Genomic DNA, 19,995 nt, shown 5'->3' on the forward strand with positions numbered 1-19,995 from the left:
GATTTAAGCCAGTTTATAGTAAACGATAAAGATGACCTCTAGAAGGAAAGAAGTGTGAAGAAGTGTGCAGTATGACTGTACCTACTAAGTTCAGCAGCTGAGCCTGGGGAGATTTGTCTGTCAAATTCCTGTTACGTTCTGTGGGCACTAAAGTATGAGCGCCAGTGGAAGGTTTTCTGGTAGAGCCTGGGCACTCCACATTCCTGCTGGGCACAGTTCAACCAGGTACATTATGCACGACAACTAGCACCGGTGGGCACAATAAAAAAAATTGATGTGATTTACTACAGTGGGTACTGAGTAGAAACTTTTGTCAGAGGGTAAGACACCTAAAAATGAGCACATTAAGCATTTTATAGTCTTTAAAAAAATGTGAAGAGTCATGTAGATTCACTCAAAACTAAGTGCCTGTTATCTCCAGAGAAAAGCAAAGAAAGAAATCTGGAAAAAGTGTACAGGGGAGCTTCCTACAGGATTTCATTTTTGCAGGTGAAATAGTGGTTGAATGGGCAGTAGGCAAGATACAAGCTTTTTAGGAGTAACGTGGAGTTTTATCTTTACATGCTTTGATGACCTATGGAGAATCACTATGTAAAGCCTGTCTGATGGCTCTAGAGGTGTGCTGAGGAACTATGTTTTACAAAACTTCTTAGCAATGAACACAATAATGTGTTTTGTGCTAAATAGTAAAGCTGTATGTTAGAGTTTAATATCTGTAAAATCTTTTTCCTGCTTTGTAACAAAGTTTAATATTACCCTTCCCTTTGTGACATGCTTTAAGTTTACAGTAGGTAAAAACTCAATTGACTCACAGTAGGGATAAAACCAACCAACCAAACCCAAGAGTCCTAGTGTAGACATTGACCTCATAGTGTACTGTACATAACATTGGTCTTTCTCATCTCTAGCTGTCTTTGCATTCGCTTTGTCATGGCAAGTAAGAAATTCTTGTCATTTTCTGGCCACATCTCTTTACCTAGTAAAAGCAATGTAAACGGACCTTTTAAATAAGGTTCTTTATTAATGTATTTTTAAAAACTTCACAGAAAAAGTGAGCATTGCCATTCCCATTATAGAGATGGGGAAACAGGATGTAAAGATAAGGTCCTTTGTCAAAAGTGACCCAAGAACCTACCTGCAAAAATAAGATCAGAACTTCCACCACCTGAATCCCTGTGCGCTGTTCACTGGGTCACATTGCTCTGCTTTCTTCAGCAGAAGTACCATGCCAATTCATGGTGATTATTCTGTCCTTCATTGACCCTTTCCAGTGCAGAAGATAACCCAAAGCTCACTCAAGCTAGTGAGTCTTTTCAGTGAGATTGCATGATTTTGGATAAATTGTGTGATAGTTGATAATCCATTTACATACCACATTTTGTGAAAAAATACTCCATTTACATTCGTCATGCCTCTGAAATCATGTGACCAAGTAATGTAGCTCAGGATATTTATGAATAATATATAAGTGTTATAGGGTTGCAATCATCCCAGAGGTTTTCTTCTTATGATTCACATGGTGGACATGATTGTATTCATAGACTTTGAGGACTGGATCAAAAATAAAGTAAAACCCTAACTCTTAAGCTTGGGCCTGTGTATAGAGACTTTTATAGAGAAGCATTTTTGCTTTGATTTGAGTTCATTCAAATCCTATAAAATGGGATCATTGAAGGAGGAAAGGACAGAAATTAGAGGTTATACAACCCAAGTGACTGGCATGTCACACAGCTTAAGTCAGATGCAATGTTAAATTCACCATCTTTCCTGTCTCTGTTTAACACTTCATATCCAGTACTTAATATTTTAAGCTGGTTTCATAAGAAAATGAGGCATGTGAAATCTCACTTTCTCTGTTTCATTCACCTCCCCAGCAATAACTTGAAACTTCACATCAATTTAACAATAGGATAGAAGTCTTGAACTTAGAAGAAGTTGGTCATACAAATTGGTCAGGAAATTTGGTTAGACAGTGAAGGAAAGAGACTCACTGAGGTAAAAGGTGGGCTGGACTAGCTGATCTCCAGAGATCCCTTCCAACCCCAACCATTCTGTGCTTCTGTGATTCAAAAAGTCCTGAAGAACTCAGATCTTGTGTATTCTGAGAGTCTGGCGGGCCAAAATCACACACACGCCCGCTGGCTCATCAGTGTGCAGGAAAGGTAATAGATTTGGAAAGTTAGACTAATCGACTTAGTTCCTGCTGTAATTCAAAATAACTCTAGGCTACTTCAGAGCTGAATTTTGCTCAGACTTGTTAGAAAGGATTCAGTAGCTCTTTGAAGTAGTTGCTGTGATAATAAGCGTGGTTCCTGCTTGATCGTAGCAGAGGCTTCCCAAAAAGTAACCGAACCGAACAGGTCATGTCTCAAAAGCAATAGACAATGTCTGCAGGAGAAGTACAATAAGCAACAAGACAGGCTGTTTCAAGAAAGGCACATCGATGAACTCAAGAGACAAATCACTTGCCATGCAAATGTAACAGAGAAACATAACTTGAAGCTAATGAAATGAGAACAGAAGGTGAGGTATGAAAGTATTGGACTTCTGCTTTAAATACCTTCCAGGTAACTAACACTGAAAGCACAACCAAGTCAGTTCAGACAGAATCTGTAGAAACTGAGGGAAATGCTGGGCAAATGTAAGGCTCCACAGGCATTCCTGTGGCTACTCCCGTTCCACATTATGTATTGGGTTTTTTAAAAACTTAACTTGGTCTCCTTTGATACAGGATTAGGTTAAAGTACAAGAAACAAACAAAAGCCCTTCAAAATGCAGAATACCTGTTCTTGGCCATTTTCTTATTGTTGTGGGTTAACCCCAGTGGACAGCTAAGTACCTCGCAAATGTTCACTCGTCCCTTGCTACCCCCAGTGAGATGGGGGAAATGAAGAGTAAAAGCAAGAAAACTTGGGGATCAAGATTAAAAAATATATATTGTTTAACAGTTAAGGAGAAGTGGAAGAAGAGAGAAAGAAAACAAACTAAGTGATGCAAAGGCAATCACAGACCACCTCCCACAGGTAGACTGATGCCCAGTTCCCATGCAAAAGATGACTAACCTCCTTAAACCCTCACTTTTCCCTTTTATTGCTGAGCACGGTGTCACATGCTATGGAATATGTCTTTGGTTCGTTTGGGTCATTTGCCTGGTTGTGTCCCCTCCAAACCTACTGCACACTCCCCAGCCTGTTCACTGAGAGGCAGAGCAGAATGAGAAACTGCGAAGGCCTTGACACTGCAAACGCTGTTCAGCAAAAGCTAGAATATTAGTGAGTTATCAGTCTTGGTCTGGTCAAAAATCTAAAACACAGGCCCATATGAGCTACTATGAAGGAAATGGATTATATCCTAGCCAGGCACAGTACCCTTATGTAGAAGATTCTTAATACCAAGCAGATGTGCTCTTAAATATATACTCTGACCTGTCTTAGTAAAGTGTTCTTTTTAAAAGGTACCCTATTGCCATTCTTGAAGAAAAAGACAATATCTTCATTTTAAGGATTCTGTTAAGACTTTGGTGGATTACAGAGACCTCAGGATTCTTGTGTGAGGAAGGCTGGGATCTGTCTGTCAGTTTAAGTGCATATTTAGGCTGTCTTTTTACATTTTGCTGTATCAGTAAGTGCTCTTCCCTTCTCCCCCTACTGTCTTCCTACCAATACATCCATGCATGGGTACTGCTCATTTCTCAATTCTGAGGCTGTCACTTTTCTTTCTAACCAGCCTTCTGTGCTGGTGACTGCTGCTGTAGCGCTTTTGCTTGGCTGGGCGGGCAAAGTGAATCCCAGCAAAGCAAATACATCAGTTATGAAACTCCTACCAGAAATTTTAACATGAGCACCTGTGATCGATGAAGCCAGTCTTCCAATCAGTGTATGGAGGATCTTAACACATAATTTTCACAGCGTTAAAGTGAACCTCTCACATAAATCCTCAACACAGTATATCTATGTGGAGAGTCTGGCTGCCTGGAAGAAATGCTAGTGTCTAATATCTGTTTTTGTAGCATTAGCATCCTTTCTCCTCATCTTCCAGGGTCGCTCTCCTGTGTCACTGCCCTGCCCTATACATATGTAATGTAGTGCCCTAATTTGGTCACAACTCTTCCTATTTTGTATATCTCCATACACATTTATGTATATGTCAGTGTAATACATGCCTAAGCCATCTGGTATCTTTCCTTGCAAATGTTCGCACAGAAAATTCACTGTGAGTAAGGTTCTGAACCTGCCTGTCCAAGTGGTCCCTATTTGTTTGATTTCTCTAGCAAATGCATAGATCCTATTAGTGAGACTGATCCAACATATTTCCATGTGTCAGCTGTACCTGCTGCAAGTGTCATTCTGTTCAGTGATAACAGGACTTGCATCCTAAAATAGAGAGAAAACAAGAACATCAGGTCCTTTTGAGGATCTGAATCGCTTTTTCTACCATCTGCTGACCAGTGCTTTGAAAGAAAGAAAGTCTGTCTCTGGATTGACACCTTTCTTCTTTTTAAGCCAATAAAAATGGCATGTAAAAGAGCCTAGACGTGCCGTATTTGCAAGAGAAGCTTATTAGAATGTAAAATGTCAGTGGTGTCACACGTTTGCAACTCATTACAGTATACAGGAGCTGATACAGGTATTCTGTTACTGTCTTAGTTATGTTTAATTATCCTTTGAGTTGACTTAATTTAACTGTGTGATAAAACTCTATTTTTTTGTTACTCTAGAGTGTTACAGAAATTGCACAAGTTGCACAGGAAGACAAACAGATGTGAAGAAAAGTGACATTTGAATCCCCTGTTTCATTGTTACAGTGTTGAGATCTACAGTTGGGAAAGATTTTTCAGATATTCTTGTCTGAATAATTTTTTAAGTACACAGCCAAAGTTAGAAATTATAGAAGTTAGAAGTTATACTGCAAGACCCAGTTTAATCGACATCAGATGTAGGCAGTAGGAATGTTTGCATGGTCAGAAAGAGTGTTTGGGGCAAAAGAGTTCCTTTCTCTGAAGCATCTGCTTTTAGCCAAAGAATAGTACTATTCTAAGTGGGCCAATGATCTGTGCGAGCAGTGCGTATAGAATAAGGAAAATAAAAACAGTTTGCCTGGTATTCAAATTTGGATGTTCTAAATGTCATATATGTAGCTATACATCCTCGCTTCCTCATTTTTTGATGTGAAATCAACCATTATTAAATTCCATTTTAGGTGTTAAACACTAAGGCACAGTCAACCACCCATGGAAAGGTAATCTTATATTTTAGTCCAAAAAGATATCTTGTGTGCATAACACATTAATTTTAATTGTAAACATTTTATTAAAACAAAATTTACTCTGTGGTAATTCTCCTGTATTCAGTATAATATTGACACAGTGAGTTCTTTTCTTCTTGATTTCAAAATAAGTGTGTAACTGCATGGAAATTCTGCTGTAATCTAACCTTAAATGCATTCAGTTGTATTGAATTACAGTGGGATTCTGCCTGAAGCCTGTAGTCATTGCAATCATAACCTCGCAGATGGGGTCTGGTGCTGATTCGACTCACCTTTGTGCTCTCCCAGTCCCGGTATACAGCTGATACTGGGACAGACTGTGACTGTTTTTCACTTCTGCTGGCCTATGGGATACTCTGTTGCTTTGATTTGAGCACAGCTGCAGCACTGCTGCTATGTGAAATTTTGCTGTCCCATTGTGCAGTCCGATTTTGGAGGCTGTTACACAGCTACCTCTGAAAAATCCTCCTTCAAGGGCTTTGGGGGTCACTTTTATTGCCTACACAGGCTGGAGCTCATGAAGAAATAGTTCACTGGTCTGCAGACTGACCATGCTAGTGGGTGAGCCAAGCAGCTCCCCCTGCTCCTGCAGTCCGTACCATACGTTTTGCCGTTTGTCACACAAAATGCCCAGTACTCAGTTTGCAAAGAGGAATCTTAGCTGAGCCACCATGTATCTACTCATCAGCAGGACCAGCTGTAGTAAAATTAATGGAGGAGATTTGTCTTCATACCTCTTATTGATAGGCTACTTGAATTCACTTCGGTTTCTTCCCTTGTACCTTGGACATCATCTGCACAGAATTTGCAATTTCCCTATAACTGTATTATCCACTAGAAGGAAATAGTCATTTGCACTTGCTGGACAGACACTAGACCTTATGTGGTCTGCTTACGTGGCTTGATGCTGCTATGCTGTGCAGGCTCATGACCCAGAAAAATCATAACTGTTTTAGCATGACTGAGTAAAGGCTAATTATCCCTTCCTTTGATTACTTTAAGTAGTCTGACTGCCCTACAGAGCCTGCTATTAGTACATTGCCTTTGGTGCCAGAACTGGCTCCTCTGGTGTAATCTAGGAGGAGGGAGTTGAAGACTTCGTGCAGCAATTTATTGCACAGTGTAGGCATATGCTTGAAGTCTTCACATACAGTTTATTCTGTTCTGCTAGGAACACAGGTGTCCCTAAAAATGTTCCAAACTGTTTATCCCCGTATTCTTACCTTTCAACCACATCTATCTCCCTTTATCTGGCAGCCTCTCCCTACTTAGTACTGGTGTTCTCACCTGCCTCAGAGGCATTTTGTCCCACTTCTGCTTGTATCTTCTTGCCGAGTTCCAGAGCCGATGCTTTTGGCTGCTGGTACTATCCCTCTTCTTCAGTTGCATTATTGACTGTGCCTGGCTCTAGCTTTTCTTCTTAATGCTCGGATGCCTCTGGAGAAGGTGGCTTTTAACAGTGTGTCCCTTTTGCTTCCTGCCATAAATCCATCTGCTTTGTCTCCTCATCCGGTTTATGTTTCGTTTCTTTTGCTAAAGGCGCAAGAGGGAAGGTGGTAAGCAGTGAGGGCATGAGGGGAAGAGTGACGGCACTGACCTCCCACCTGCTCCACAGCCATGGGAGAGGTGAAAATGAAGAGAGAAAATAATTTGGACTGATGGCCAACAAAAGCAGGCAATGCCAGCTGCAGTACTAGGGAGCCAGAGAACAGGGCAGAAAGCCAGGGCCTAAGGCCAGACACTAGAGGTTAGGCAGGCCTGGGCTCCAGTCAAACCTTCTTACAAGGACTCATCAAAACCCCAATCAAATTAAAATCAATTGTGTATATTTTTGCATGTAATAAGAATCTCATTCTGTATAATGTCCCTTATCATGCAACAAATCCCTTGTAGTTCCTCTTCTTCCGTTCTCTGCTCCCACCTGCCTTTTGCACCTAAAGGCTTTCCTTCACCTCTTTCACTGGCCTGTGTGCTGGATGGGTACTTGTAGCCTGCTCGGAAACTTGCAGGGAATGAGCCCAAAATTACTGTATGACCATCCCTCACCCAGCCAGCAGAAACAAATATGACTTTTTACCAAATAATAATAAAGCAATACTTAAAAATAACAGGTCTTTGAATGTGGGAACAACTGCTCATTGGGCATATTTTAACTAACAAGTAGTGATTTTTTCACATAGATTCTGCAAAGAAATATACAAAAAATATTGAATATGATAATTAATACTTCAGCCACTGATGTATAAATAATGTGACATGATTACTGTTGTAGTTGCCATTTGCTGTTCTTTATTATCATCATTTGTTGTAGCATAGAAAGGTTATGGGCACATGATTGGTGCAGACAGATATAGAAACATGTTAAAAATCAAATATTTTATACACTGAAAAAAATAAGGCATGTTTAGCTTTTTTTTTTCATCACAACAGAACTAGAACTGAAAGCACAGTTTGAATATTGAAATTAGTCTTGGGGAGTGGTTGTGGATAAACAAAGCCAGAATGTGACAAAGCAACCAGTAGTACTTCTGGTGAACCTCAGGTAGGAGTTGCAGATGCTCTTTTTAGGAGCATGGAGCTACAGATATTTAACTATTTCCTAGGGCACCTACATATATGGGGGCTGAGAGACTCACTCAAGTTCAGTTTGTCCCATCTCAATGGCAGCTTCAGGTTGAACCTGCTCTAATCCAGGCACTTCATGTTTGTGTCAGCCTCACTTTATGTGAACAAATGGTCCTCACCTCTTTGAAATTTACTTGTGCCTCTCAGCTAAACTATTGCGTCACATTTTCTCAGTGCTGAAGCCGTTTTAAGGAATATTTGTCCATCTCTGTTGCTGGCTTCTTGTTCCTTCCCTCGTGCCACAGGTCGCTATCCCTTTAGTTATGGCGATACAGCTAAGTGGTGCTTACCTGAAAATCAAAATAATCCACCAAAAGAGGGATAATTTCAATGACTGTGCTTATAGCCTAACACCACTAATAGTTAGTTGTCAATAGTTAGTTGTCAAAATGCCATACAGGCATAGAAATGATGGGTTAGATCAGGAAATGGGCTTCTTAATTCTTTTTCATTGCTGATTTACCTCAGGCAGGAAAAGGTTTTGACCTTCTTGTCACAGGCAGGCTTTCTCCTCTAGTTTCAGAGATGCTGTTTCCTGAGCTTGTTTCTGTGGAGTTGTCACCTGCCTCAAAGGTAAACAAAGGTAAACAAAGTTCAATAGGGCTGGGCGGTGGCCAAGCCATTAATGAATCGTTAATCCATTGTCAGGTAAAACACTAGGAAGGCACCACTACTTAGTCAGCCAGTGCTCAAAGCTCAGTGTGATGTTCTTGACACACTGACAGAAGTATTTCATAAAAAAGTGCAAATTGGTAATCCCATTTCATACAGACACGACTGAGATAACTCCTTACCTCTTGTTTCTTGTTTGAGATGTCATAATAGAATCACTTTGAGATGACTGTTCTTTGTCATACAACCAATGGTACGGGAAGGAAACTTTCTAGGTTTGGGTGAAGGCTGACCTTGTACAAGTGCAGTGATATAGAGTCCCAGTGCTGCTTTGTACCCCTGGGGAAGTCGCGCCTCACAAAGCCTGATGAGCCTGCCCACAGCTTGTGCTAATGTTTGCTCATCTTTTGGTACAGAAGTTGCATACTTGCCTAGGCCCTATGGTCGGTCACTGTTGACATTCAATACTTCTATGCTGTATTTCTCCTCATGGAGAATGCCACGCAGGGGTTTTGTCCTTTTCTCTCTGGCAATTCTATAATCTTCAATTATTTTTCTTTCTCCTCTCCCAGTCTAAAAGATCTTGTTCACCTCATGATTTTTTGTTTCCTACCACATGGCTGATGAGCCTAACAAGGAGCAGGAGATATCATTACGAGGTCCAGCAGCCTGTCTGCAGGGCTTAGCATATTGTTTTGTATGCTCCAAGGCTTCATCCTAAAATGTACTCCACTTTGTTTGCAAGACTCCAACCGTTGTGTGCATCTAATCGGAAAAATACGGTGTGTTAGGTCCAGCAATGAGCCTGGAGCGATTCCAGTTGAACCAACAAAAGTGGTAGAACACACTTGTTCACATTTGTTGCCCGGTCAGAGAGAAAACTTACTCAAACAGGCTAAAACTTTTCTTTTTTTTTTTTTTTCTTCCTGATCTAAGGAAGTTTAAGGATTATGCTGGTTCTATTTTTCAACAGTTCATTAACACTAAAAGCATTTATGTGACCATACCAACAATTCCGTGAATCTTAGATATGAATAGCAAATAAGGAGAAACCATGCGACCCTGCCACTTCTATGCAAAAAGGGCAGAAGAACCGGCATGAATCCTCAACATTCAAATAAAGGCATTGTGTTGCTACAGAGGGAATTTTTTGCAAATGGTCTATCCATTCTTTAAGGCAGCAGTTGATGTGTCTTTGGACATTAGTGTTAGTAGAATGTTAATACCACACATAATTTAAATTGCAATTCAAAAGGTAGATGCTTTTTAATTCACCATCTGTGTAGCCAGCAATAGGAAAATTAGGCTCTGCTTTAATTAGCTATAACTTGCTCAATTAATTAGTTTCAGAACATCATACAGTACCTGTATTTGTATACTGGGCGGCTTCAAAAATGTGTAAAGCCTTTTCTTGCAGAGTTTGTTTATCTACTAGGGCAGTAGTTTACATGTGTTCCTTTAAGGCACAGTCATAACTGTTTTCTTTGGCTCCAGCATTATGTGTAGTATTGTATTATGTGTATTTTTATTCTTGTGATTAGTGCTTCGTGTATCAGCTGTTCAGAGATCCAGCACCATGGTGTGAGATGGATAGCCTGTTATATTTCCCTTGTGTTGGGATTCCCACTCATTTCCATGGAAACCTGAAAACCTGGAGGAATAAAGCACAGAAGCTATTGCTGTGTTACAGTTCTGTGCAGCCTGAAAAAGCAGACATCACCATGGTGCCTGTGAACGCCACTGTAGTTGTAGGTCTGTCTGGGTTTCCGTTCTAAAACCTGTATTTTAGGAGATTTAGGTTTCAGATTTACTTCTTATTCAAACCCAGTTCTACTTTCCTCACAAAGACGAATTTTAATCACTGTCACTTTTAAGGCTTTTCTTAATCGAAAGCAAACAAAAACCTGCAGCACTGTAGAGGGTTCCTGAATTGATAATGAAATATATACTTTTTAGTGAAAGAATCTTAAATATGTATATCTTTTCCCCAAAAAGTCAGAAATTTAACCATTTAATTTCCTTCCCGAGTAGCTGATGCATGACAAATACTGTGAGTGTGTGCAGAGACATCCAGCAGAGATAATGAAATGGAAGATGAAAAATAATTTAGAAAATAAATGAACGTGAAGAAACAGATAGAAGGACAACCATTTTAAGTATTACTTTATCTGTGTTTTCTCAGTGCTACTTTTCAAATTCCACTGATAACCCTAGGTAGCATGTGATGATAATGCACCGATTCTATGGCTTTCTGCAACCTCTGCTACTAGTTTTCACTCTTTCCTTTTATGCTGTAACAGGAGTATCTGATGGCATTTTGAAATTATTGGTCCTGTGGTACTCTGTTATTTTTTTCAACCAGAAAGACACAGAGAATGGGACACTATGACTAAAGGGATGTGAAAATTAAATTTGGAGATACCCAGTGTGATTAAAAGACAGTTCCCTTTCAGATTAGTTATGCTCCAATTCACAAGAGGGTATGATCCATGAACTCAAGAAAGAAGGAAGAACAACAGAGTAGTTGCAAACCTGCTATTATAGAAACTATCTATAGATGTCCTCAGTGATTTCAAATGAGTAACACTTTTGAAAATATGGTTTAAATATGAAGAGGTTAAGCTACATCTAAATTCCTGTACCTTTAACTTCCTACTTTATGGCTCTCAGATCTATCAGTTGCCTCACCAATACCAAACACAAGGTCTAGGACTTAGGTGTAATTCAAGCTTTGCGACCGCATGCTGTAGGTAGGCAATGCCAGCTAATCCCATAAGCTTTGAAAGAAAGGAACAGAGATGTTATAGGAAGAACCTTCACCTGTGTCTTAAGCATGAAAAAAAGCCTGACATAAAAATGGTAGTTAATAATATGAGATTATTTTCTGAAAGGTGCTCTTTGTAGCACCAGCTATACAAAAATCTAAACTTCCCTTTAAAATAAGAATCTTCGTAGGTCTTGTGATTGCAAAGAGAAGCTGCAGTATTTGTGGCTTTTAAAAACATAAAGTGATAGGTATTGCACAATATAAATGTTAAACAAATGTGGAGGTGCTGTGTTCTGCTAAGGCTCTGATTTAACCTCCAGGATAACTGTACTAAATCTAATGGCAGTCCAAAATTTGCAGTGTTTTTCTCATCTGCAGTTCCCCTTCTGCTGAGAATGCACAATTAGTAAGGAAGAATAGAAATCTGTGTAATTCCATTACTTGTAATGAAGATGCAATTCCTGCCTTTGTTTTTGCTAATATTCATTTTTTTCTTCTCCCGATTGAATAATACCACCTTGAGTTAAACAGAAAGACTCTATTTTTGAGAAATCTATTGGCATTACTATGTCTTTTGCAAGTCTTTTTCTCCATTATGTTTTTGTCCTTATGTATCTTCAGACAACTATAATATCAAGCTCTAGTGTCTGTATTTAGGCAATTTTCAGCGAGATTTTTGCTTCTTGTGGCTTTCTTCTCCGTTTGCATGAAAACAGTAGGATGTTTTCTTGGGAAGTACTTCTGGGTTATCCATTACCTAGCTTTTTTCATTGGCGTTAGGTAGCTGTTAGGCTAAATATCTCTGCTCAGCCTTGAAAATGTGAGTGTATATGTACATGCTATTGCATATATTACTTGTAGTACTATAATGCCTATGGGCTGTAATCACAATCCAGAACTTTATTCCGCCAAATGCTGTACAAATATATGCCCTGCCCTGGAAGACTTGCAGTCTAAATAAATGAATGTTTTCAATTTTTATGTTAGCGGGACATGAGATGAGTTCAAGGATCTGCATATTAGGTTGCATTATAGGCCAGTGTGATCTAATAGAACAGAGCACAGCCATGCATGACTTTCAGCACATTGATGTGGTGTATCTATGTCATCTGTTAGGAAGATGACATATATTTTCAGATATTTTTAACTGTTTCATTTGTACATCTACATTTATATATACATATTTACAGCGTCTGAGTTTGCATGCAAGTTCAAATTTAGTTTTCTGTGTATATAATACTGTTATCTGATATCTGACGTGATGTATCAACTCTTAAGGATGTGCAGCTCAGAGAAATAATTTTGCATTACACCTTTGTAATATGTGGTGCTTTTAAAATTATTTTATAAATCTTTGACCAAAATTTGACCTTTTTGGTTCTGAAGGCCTTCTGCAGACCTGTCAACCACTGGTTTATGTCAGAACTTCATAAAACCACAAAAATTAGAAGCTCTAAGCCTTTTTGCTGTTGCAAATTTTATAAAGGCAGATTCTCCTCCTGTTGCTGGCCCTGGCCCTTTCGCATAGGTGGAAAGAACAGTCGGAACTTTGGACATCCTGTTTCAATGTCTTTGGTTGCCAGAATGCCTTTTCTTCATGAAAGAGTTTCTTTGCCAAGAAACATTCTCTCACCCAGACAGCGTAATAACTATATTAAAGGTATATTTTCTCTTCAGAAATGCTGCCTCAGATCCTAAATTTAATGTTAAGGACTTTAACATGGAATTTGGGGAGAAAAGAAGCCCAGAAAACAGGGAAGCACCCGCACTCTCCAATGCTGACTTGGGCCTGCATCAGGTCAACTGTTTCAGAGTGCGTGTAAAATAATGCACATGCATACTTCTATAAATCTTCTTAGGTTTATCTCTGTTACTCAAGGATGAAAAGGGAGCTCTTTTTATGCAGAATTCACTTCAGTCCTTTCACCTAGTTGTCAAAACAAAGCCTAATGATGCAGTTTCCCATCTTTACAACATGAATCACGGAGATAAAATCTTTACACCATTGGTCCTGTGTGGCTGGTGGTATAATAGGAGAGTATGTCACAAAACTGCCATTAAGGATGCAGAGACATAATTTTGAAAGTCTGAGTTTTCATTCTTTTATCCTGATATCTTACAAACATGAACAGAATTAATCTGTCTCACTGTTATCTGAGTAACTGTATTAAGTCAGAATGCAAAGTTTTAACTGAGAGTTGAATATGGGCAGTTCTACCTATTCGGTCTTGTTTGACTGCTTTGAATTATTTAACATGAGTAGTATTCTTTCTATACCTTAAAACTTCTTCAGACAGCATAAGCTTCTGGAGGAAGAAGTCTCTTTTGTGCCTGGTTAAGAATAAATGTGCTTTTCAATTTGCTTAAAAAAATCTCTATTTATAATAATAGAAATTACAGGTGCTCTGATGTCATAGTGATGGCAAGAAATAAAAGAAAATGGAAAAATATAATAAATATATATTAAGAAATGAAAATAAAATCACTTCCACTCTGTCCCTTGATTCCAGGAGTTAAAGGGGCACTGTTTATGTCAGCTTAATTGTATTCCAAAACTCATGCAAACACTGAAATTGCTGAATATGCTGGTAATAATGGGTCTGTTTTAATGTAGCACTTGTACAGGCCTTGTATAGGCCGCTAGGTCACTATGCAGTAGCTATCACTACGCTTGCTGTCATTTCTGTCCTAGGAAGATATTTGGGTTTTTGCTGCACATGTTAATCTACAAATTCCTATCCATTTCGGTGGTGTTTTTTTTTTTTTTTCTTGTTTGTTTGTTTTAACTCCAGAAATTGCTCTAAACAAGTCTTGGGCAGAAAACTACCACTGAATATTCTTTATTGTTTTCTTGTGGTCTCCTTTTATCTTTTGAGCATTTTATAGTATAGTTTTAGTGTTAGAACTGTGCAAGTTATTGAACAACGTAAGTAGGTGCTCTTGTTTTATGCAACAGCTGCAGTAATCTGTGATCGTGTTTAATTTATGCTAATTGTGTTAGCAGTGCCATGATTGATATTTTGCTTGTCTGTCTTATTAATTTATCAGCTAGTTGTTGTATTTCTAATAGCTGTAAGCTATTTATAACATACCGTTTGATAAGCATAATGGTCTGCACACTAACAGCAACAAACGTTACTGATTCTGTGTAGTTCTGAAATAGTACCCTTGCCATCTCTGCAATTAGGCAAAACCTAAAACCAGAAATGGGCTTTTGTTGCTGTATAGTAGTGAAAGGGAAAGAAGGGATGCTCATTTATATACTTAACAGCAACAACAATTAGCTAGTTTTAACAGACTAAGATTTTTGGATTTTTGGTTTTACTGTGCTGCTTTCAATGTGAAGACTGATAATTTACTAAAGTGCAAGGCTTGCATGTTTTCATAGCATTAAAAAGAGGATATAATTAATAAATGTTTCCTCTTTCTTTACCTGAAATACTTGTCTTTTGTATGGTACATACCCACTAGAGTTAGCTTATGTTTAATCGTGTTTAATCAAAACATGAGTCTCGTCTTTCCAATAATGCTTTCATTTTGCGTGGTGTTTTTGTCTTTTTTGTTCTGAAATGCTTTAATAGTTGTCAGTCTGATTCAGGGCCAGTGAAGATATTACTGTTGTCTACAGTGGATGCTATAATACTGGATCAGTATTATGTGAAATAGTTGTGGTATATTTTTGAGTTTTGGGTACTAGAAAGCAGATTTTAAAATCTGATATCCTAGTTTTTGTAAGCACACAAATTGCATATGTGACATACTAATATTTATTTGTGGATTTGGTGACTTGGCTTCTACAAAAGCTCGTTGTGGGCATCTTAGATCATAGATATCTGTGTATGCTTCTCAGTGAAAAACAGAATACATGTCGGTACTAAATATGTTAAATTGCATGTTCAAAGGTGATCTATTTTCTCTTTGGATTCAGAAAATGATGTCTTTTTATACATTCCCCATTGAAAGAGTGAATCAGTCCAAGAGAAACCAATAGACTCCTCAATTTAATTACAGTCTCAGATAATGTAGATAAGTTCTGGAGGGTAAACCCCAACCCAATTAAAAATGCACAAGATACGCGAACAGGCTTGGTATTTTTTCTTCAGAAATCCTGAAGGCGAGCCTGCCGCTTGCTGCGGCAGAACTGGAAGTGAAATTTGCTGAGCAGAGTGGGACAGTTGAATTTCTTTTTTTTTTTTTTTTTTCTTCTAATTTTCCATAATGATCTTTTGCTTTACAGCTCTCCAGAAGCTCTGTGCTTCTGGCTGAAGGGTGGGAACGAGTCATGAATGGATGTTTCTGCAGGCCAGGTGCTCTTCTCCCAGCTGTTTGCAGGCACAGCTCTGGGTTCCCCCATCAAAGGGCCTCTGGGCCTGACTTGAACGTGGGTGATTCAAGTGAACGAAGAGGTTGAAACACAGCGTGATTGTGATTACAGTCATTAGGACATTCAAAGTCAAAGCTAAAACTCTAAAGTTATGACCGCTTTGACCTGAATTTCTGTGATTGTGCTTCAGCTTTTTATTGTGTGGTCTTATTTCTGTGTGTGACAATAGGCACTGTACGTGTTCGTGTTCCTCAATATTGGTGCAGGTTATTAAAGTGTCCCACATTTGGCTTGTTCTTTATTCTCCCAGGATTTTAATGATAATTTAAAAATGTGTAGTGCTAATATATTATATGAGAGTTACAGAAAAGGCTGGGTTACAGCCCTTCAAATGTAGTTACATTTCAGCTAATAAAATATGTGCTTATTGAAACATACACACAAAATATTAGACAAATACAAATATGGAAACTTTCGTTAGGCATGCTGTATCCAAAAGACCATTATATATACTTGTAAGATCTAGATGAAGTAAAGTTGTGTTTAGCTATTAGTGCTTGTTCAGAACATGTACTCCTGTGAAATTAGTCTTCAGTGATAAATCCTATGAGTTAAATGTAAACCTGTCTTTTGAAACATATTACACCTCAGGATGTGCAGGCGGTTGGTGTCAGCACGGGTTACACACACGTATCAAAGATGAATTAGACTGTCTTTATGGAGGCTGTGCACCTACCTTGCCTGCCTTCCCTAAGCTAGTGGGTTTAAGCCTAACAGTGAAAACCGAACATTTTGTGTTACTTATGAGCTCCATGGTATCCTATATTAGTTGTTTCGGTTTTGGGGTTTTTTTGTGATTGGTAGATTATGACATACAAAATTTAACTCTTTTATGGAATGTGACCCTGATTCCTTGAACCACAGCCACTGAAGAGTACAAACCACGATCAGTTCCCTGGGGATCCAGTAAGGACAGAGGTTACTGAAGCCCCTCAGAGGTGTCTCAGAACACCTCAAACTGTTTCCATCTTGCAAAACATTTAACTTCCATATCCATTGATCCAGAAAGAAAATGTCAGACCTGTACAAGTAGTTTTACCATCATTGGAAAGGTAAACACAGCCTTCCTGTGTAACATCATCTGGGTGTTCCTGCTCTGGCAGGGAGATTGGACTAGATGATCTTTCAAGGTTCCTTCCAATCCCTGACATTCTGTGATTCTGTGAATTGTCATCAGAACTAGTTTAAATGGATTTAACTTGATCCATTCTAAAATGGACTCGAAGTTGCACATTTATTTGCCATCTATGAGGTGTTAGGTACTGCTCAGTAGTATAGAATAATAAAACATGAGTTGCATGACTGGAATGCAACAAATATGGAAGTGAATGTGCTTGCATGCTCTGTAACTTGAACTCAAGTTTAGCTTAGTTCCTGTTGCCAAGACTGTTTCCCACAGCATCATGCCCCTTTTTAAAGGAATGTGGACCTTTACCATTGGCATGTAGCAGGTGTGAGGAATGGAAGTGATTTAATAATCTTTTGTGAAATACCTTTTGGTTTTTTCATGTCGCTGAAATTTAACCGTTCAGATTTCGGTAAGTCCTATTGGCTTCTAAATTTCTAAAATTTCTAATGTATTTTCTCTTTTAAAGCACTCTTCTCACTAATTTCCTTCCATAATCAATAAATTTAGGTCTGCCATGAGCTAAATTATTTTTCTGCCTCTGTTCCTGTACAAAATATAAGAAATGGCCATACTTCAATTTGAGAATTAGAAAAGTAACCTTTCTGATGTCATATACTTGTCATTTTTCGACACACTGTGTTTGGGAACAGGATTTTTCACGGAAGATAAATCATACCAGATCCAACAGCTCAAAAAGAGAAGAAGCTGCTGCTGCTCCATGGTCCCAAGTCCAATCAGTAGCAAGGCTGAAGATGCATCCCCAGCAGGCACATGTACACAAAGCACGTGTATATACTACATGTGTACATAAATGCATACATACACAGCTGGTTACACAGATCCTGAACGGATATAGATAGATAAACAGAGTGTCCTGTATTGGAAGGGAGCCACACGGATCATCAAGTCCAACTCCTGTCCCTGCATGTGACAACCCCACAGTTCACACCATGTGTCTGAGGGCATTGTCCAGTCTCTTCTTGAACACTGCCAGGCTTGGGGCCGTGACATCTCCCTGGGGAGCCTGTTCCAGTGTCCAGCGCCCTCTGGGTGAAGAACCTTTTCCTGATGTCCAACCTAAACCTCCCCTGGCACATCTTCCTGCCATTCCCTCGGGTTCTATCGTTGGTCAGCAGAGAGAAGACCTCAGCGCCTGCCCCTCCTCCTCCACTTGCGAGGAAGCTGTAGACCGTGAGGAGGTCTCCTCTTAGTCTCTTATTCTCCAGGCCAAACAAACCCAGTGACTTTAGCTGTTCCTCACACAACTTCGCCTCCAAACCCTTCACCAACTTTGTAGCCCTCTTCTGAACACTCTGCAGTAGCTTTATATCTTTTTTATACTGTGGTATACCCTGACACTCAGAGCACTCGTGTGGACACAGACGTCACCCACAGCCTCATCCTATTCTCTGAATGAGCAGGTTGCAGAGCCACTAATGAAAAAGTATATATGTGTGTGTCTCCATATATACGCAGTGGATCCCTCCAGCAGCTGCTCTCAGTCTGTCTAGTAGCCGCCCCTGGATCCCAGTCTCCCCAGTTACCAACATCTGTACACACGAATCCCCAGGGCTGCAGCCCTGCTCCAGTCACTGGTGCAGACCGTCACCCCTGCGCACAGCTGGCTGGGACGCCCTGACCCCATAGCCAGCCCCTGTGCTCCTGCCTGTAGAGACACACGGGCTCACACCTGGGGACCCACCGAACCTCCTGATGCCAGGACACTTCACCTGCTCACTGGTTCGTCCAGCTTGATCTTTGCTGGCGATCACATGCACTCATGCTCACTCCAGTTGCTGGCACCAGGGACACATGGAGCGTTCCCACCCAGGAAAGAGAAAGGAGCTTACAGTAGGACAGACTGTGCTGCTCAGGCACAGAGCATGGCCAGACGAGCATACTGATCAGCCAACCATTTACACTCAACTGGCTCTTTTTATCCCCTTGTTTCTCTATTTTTAGGTGTGTTCTGGTCAGGCCTTCTGCTTCCTCCTTTTCTGCACAATCTTTTTCATCCTTACAGCCAAGTTTAGACTTCGGTCAGCTTTGAGATGCTGGAACTGAAAAGGTTGTGTCTTTGATATTGGTATATCAACAAATCATTGGGTTTTTTTTCAGTTCAGCAGCCAAAACAAAAACAAAAACCAAACCTTCAAATTTAAATAAAATTTTTAAAGGTTTTGCTTCAAGTTGAAACAAAACTTTTTATCTGAACTACAACATTGCATCATCAAATGTCTACAGTGAAAACAAAATGAAGTGAGAAGGATGATCCAGGTTTAAAGCCAAATCTCTGACCCAGGCCTTCTGTCCCTCAGAACCATACTGTACACACCAGGCTGCAAGAGATTTTGGGGTTTATCTCCCTTCCAAAGTGCTAACCTGAAGCATTTAAATATTCACTAAGATAAGAAGATTGACTCAATAATTTAGTGGCTAGGTGATTTGTAACACTGAGCAATTATGTTGATGCTTAATTCTCATTCTGCAAAAGAGACCATCATCATGCAGTGAGGCTGATGACAGTTCACCCCAAACTGCCTTGACTTATGGTGGATGAGAAATTCTTCACATGGGTTTAACTGATTTCAGAAGATGGAGGGACTGGGAAACTATTTCTTGCATATTCACACTGAATGTAACTAACAACTGCTAGACTATCAGATAAAAAATATGATAATGTCTTTATTTTTAGGGATGTAGCCCCATGCCACCAGAAATTCTAGAAGAAATTTAGTTAATTTTGTGCAAATTTGGTTCAGAATCAACAACAATAAAGAAAATAATCTTCCTTCTCATTTCTTGAAGTCTTGTGTAGACATGTTCTCCATCTCTTTTTCCAGATGGAAGTTCTACTTCTACTGCAGCTTATATCCCAAAGCCAACTCACTAAACATATCCAAAGCATCTTTAGGAAACCACAGACTACTGAAAGGATATCTTCTCTCCCAAGAAAGAAGTTCTATAGATCCAGTGCTATTTCCCCTTACCTCTCATTTCCACCTACTTTTTCACTCCTCATATCTAAGAATGTCAAAAAAAGTAATAAGAGAATGAATGCTCAAATGAGCTGTGTGCACTTTGGGTCTTTTCCACTCTCACTGACACACAGCCAATGGCAAATACATGAAAGTGTTTCCTGCCTTCCCAACAGAGTAACTCAATGAATCCCAAATGTATTTACTCACAAAAAGAATAAATGGTGAACTTGTG

The 19,995-nt window shown here is 39.5% G+C and overlaps 1 protein-coding gene across 1 annotated transcript in view; it reads left to right on the forward strand.

The window, feature by feature from the left end:
• MYT1L (myelin transcription factor 1 like) overlaps nucleotides 1–19,995 on the forward strand; it is a 220,148-nt gene that overhangs the window by 60,445 nt on the left and 139,708 nt on the right. The gene's annotated exons all lie outside the window — the stretch shown is intronic.

This window comes from Caloenas nicobarica, chromosome 3, assembly GCF_036013445.1.
Source record: "Caloenas nicobarica isolate bCalNic1 chromosome 3, bCalNic1.hap1, whole genome shotgun sequence".
Lineage (NCBI taxonomy): Eukaryota > Metazoa > Chordata > Aves > Columbiformes > Columbidae > Caloenas > Caloenas nicobarica.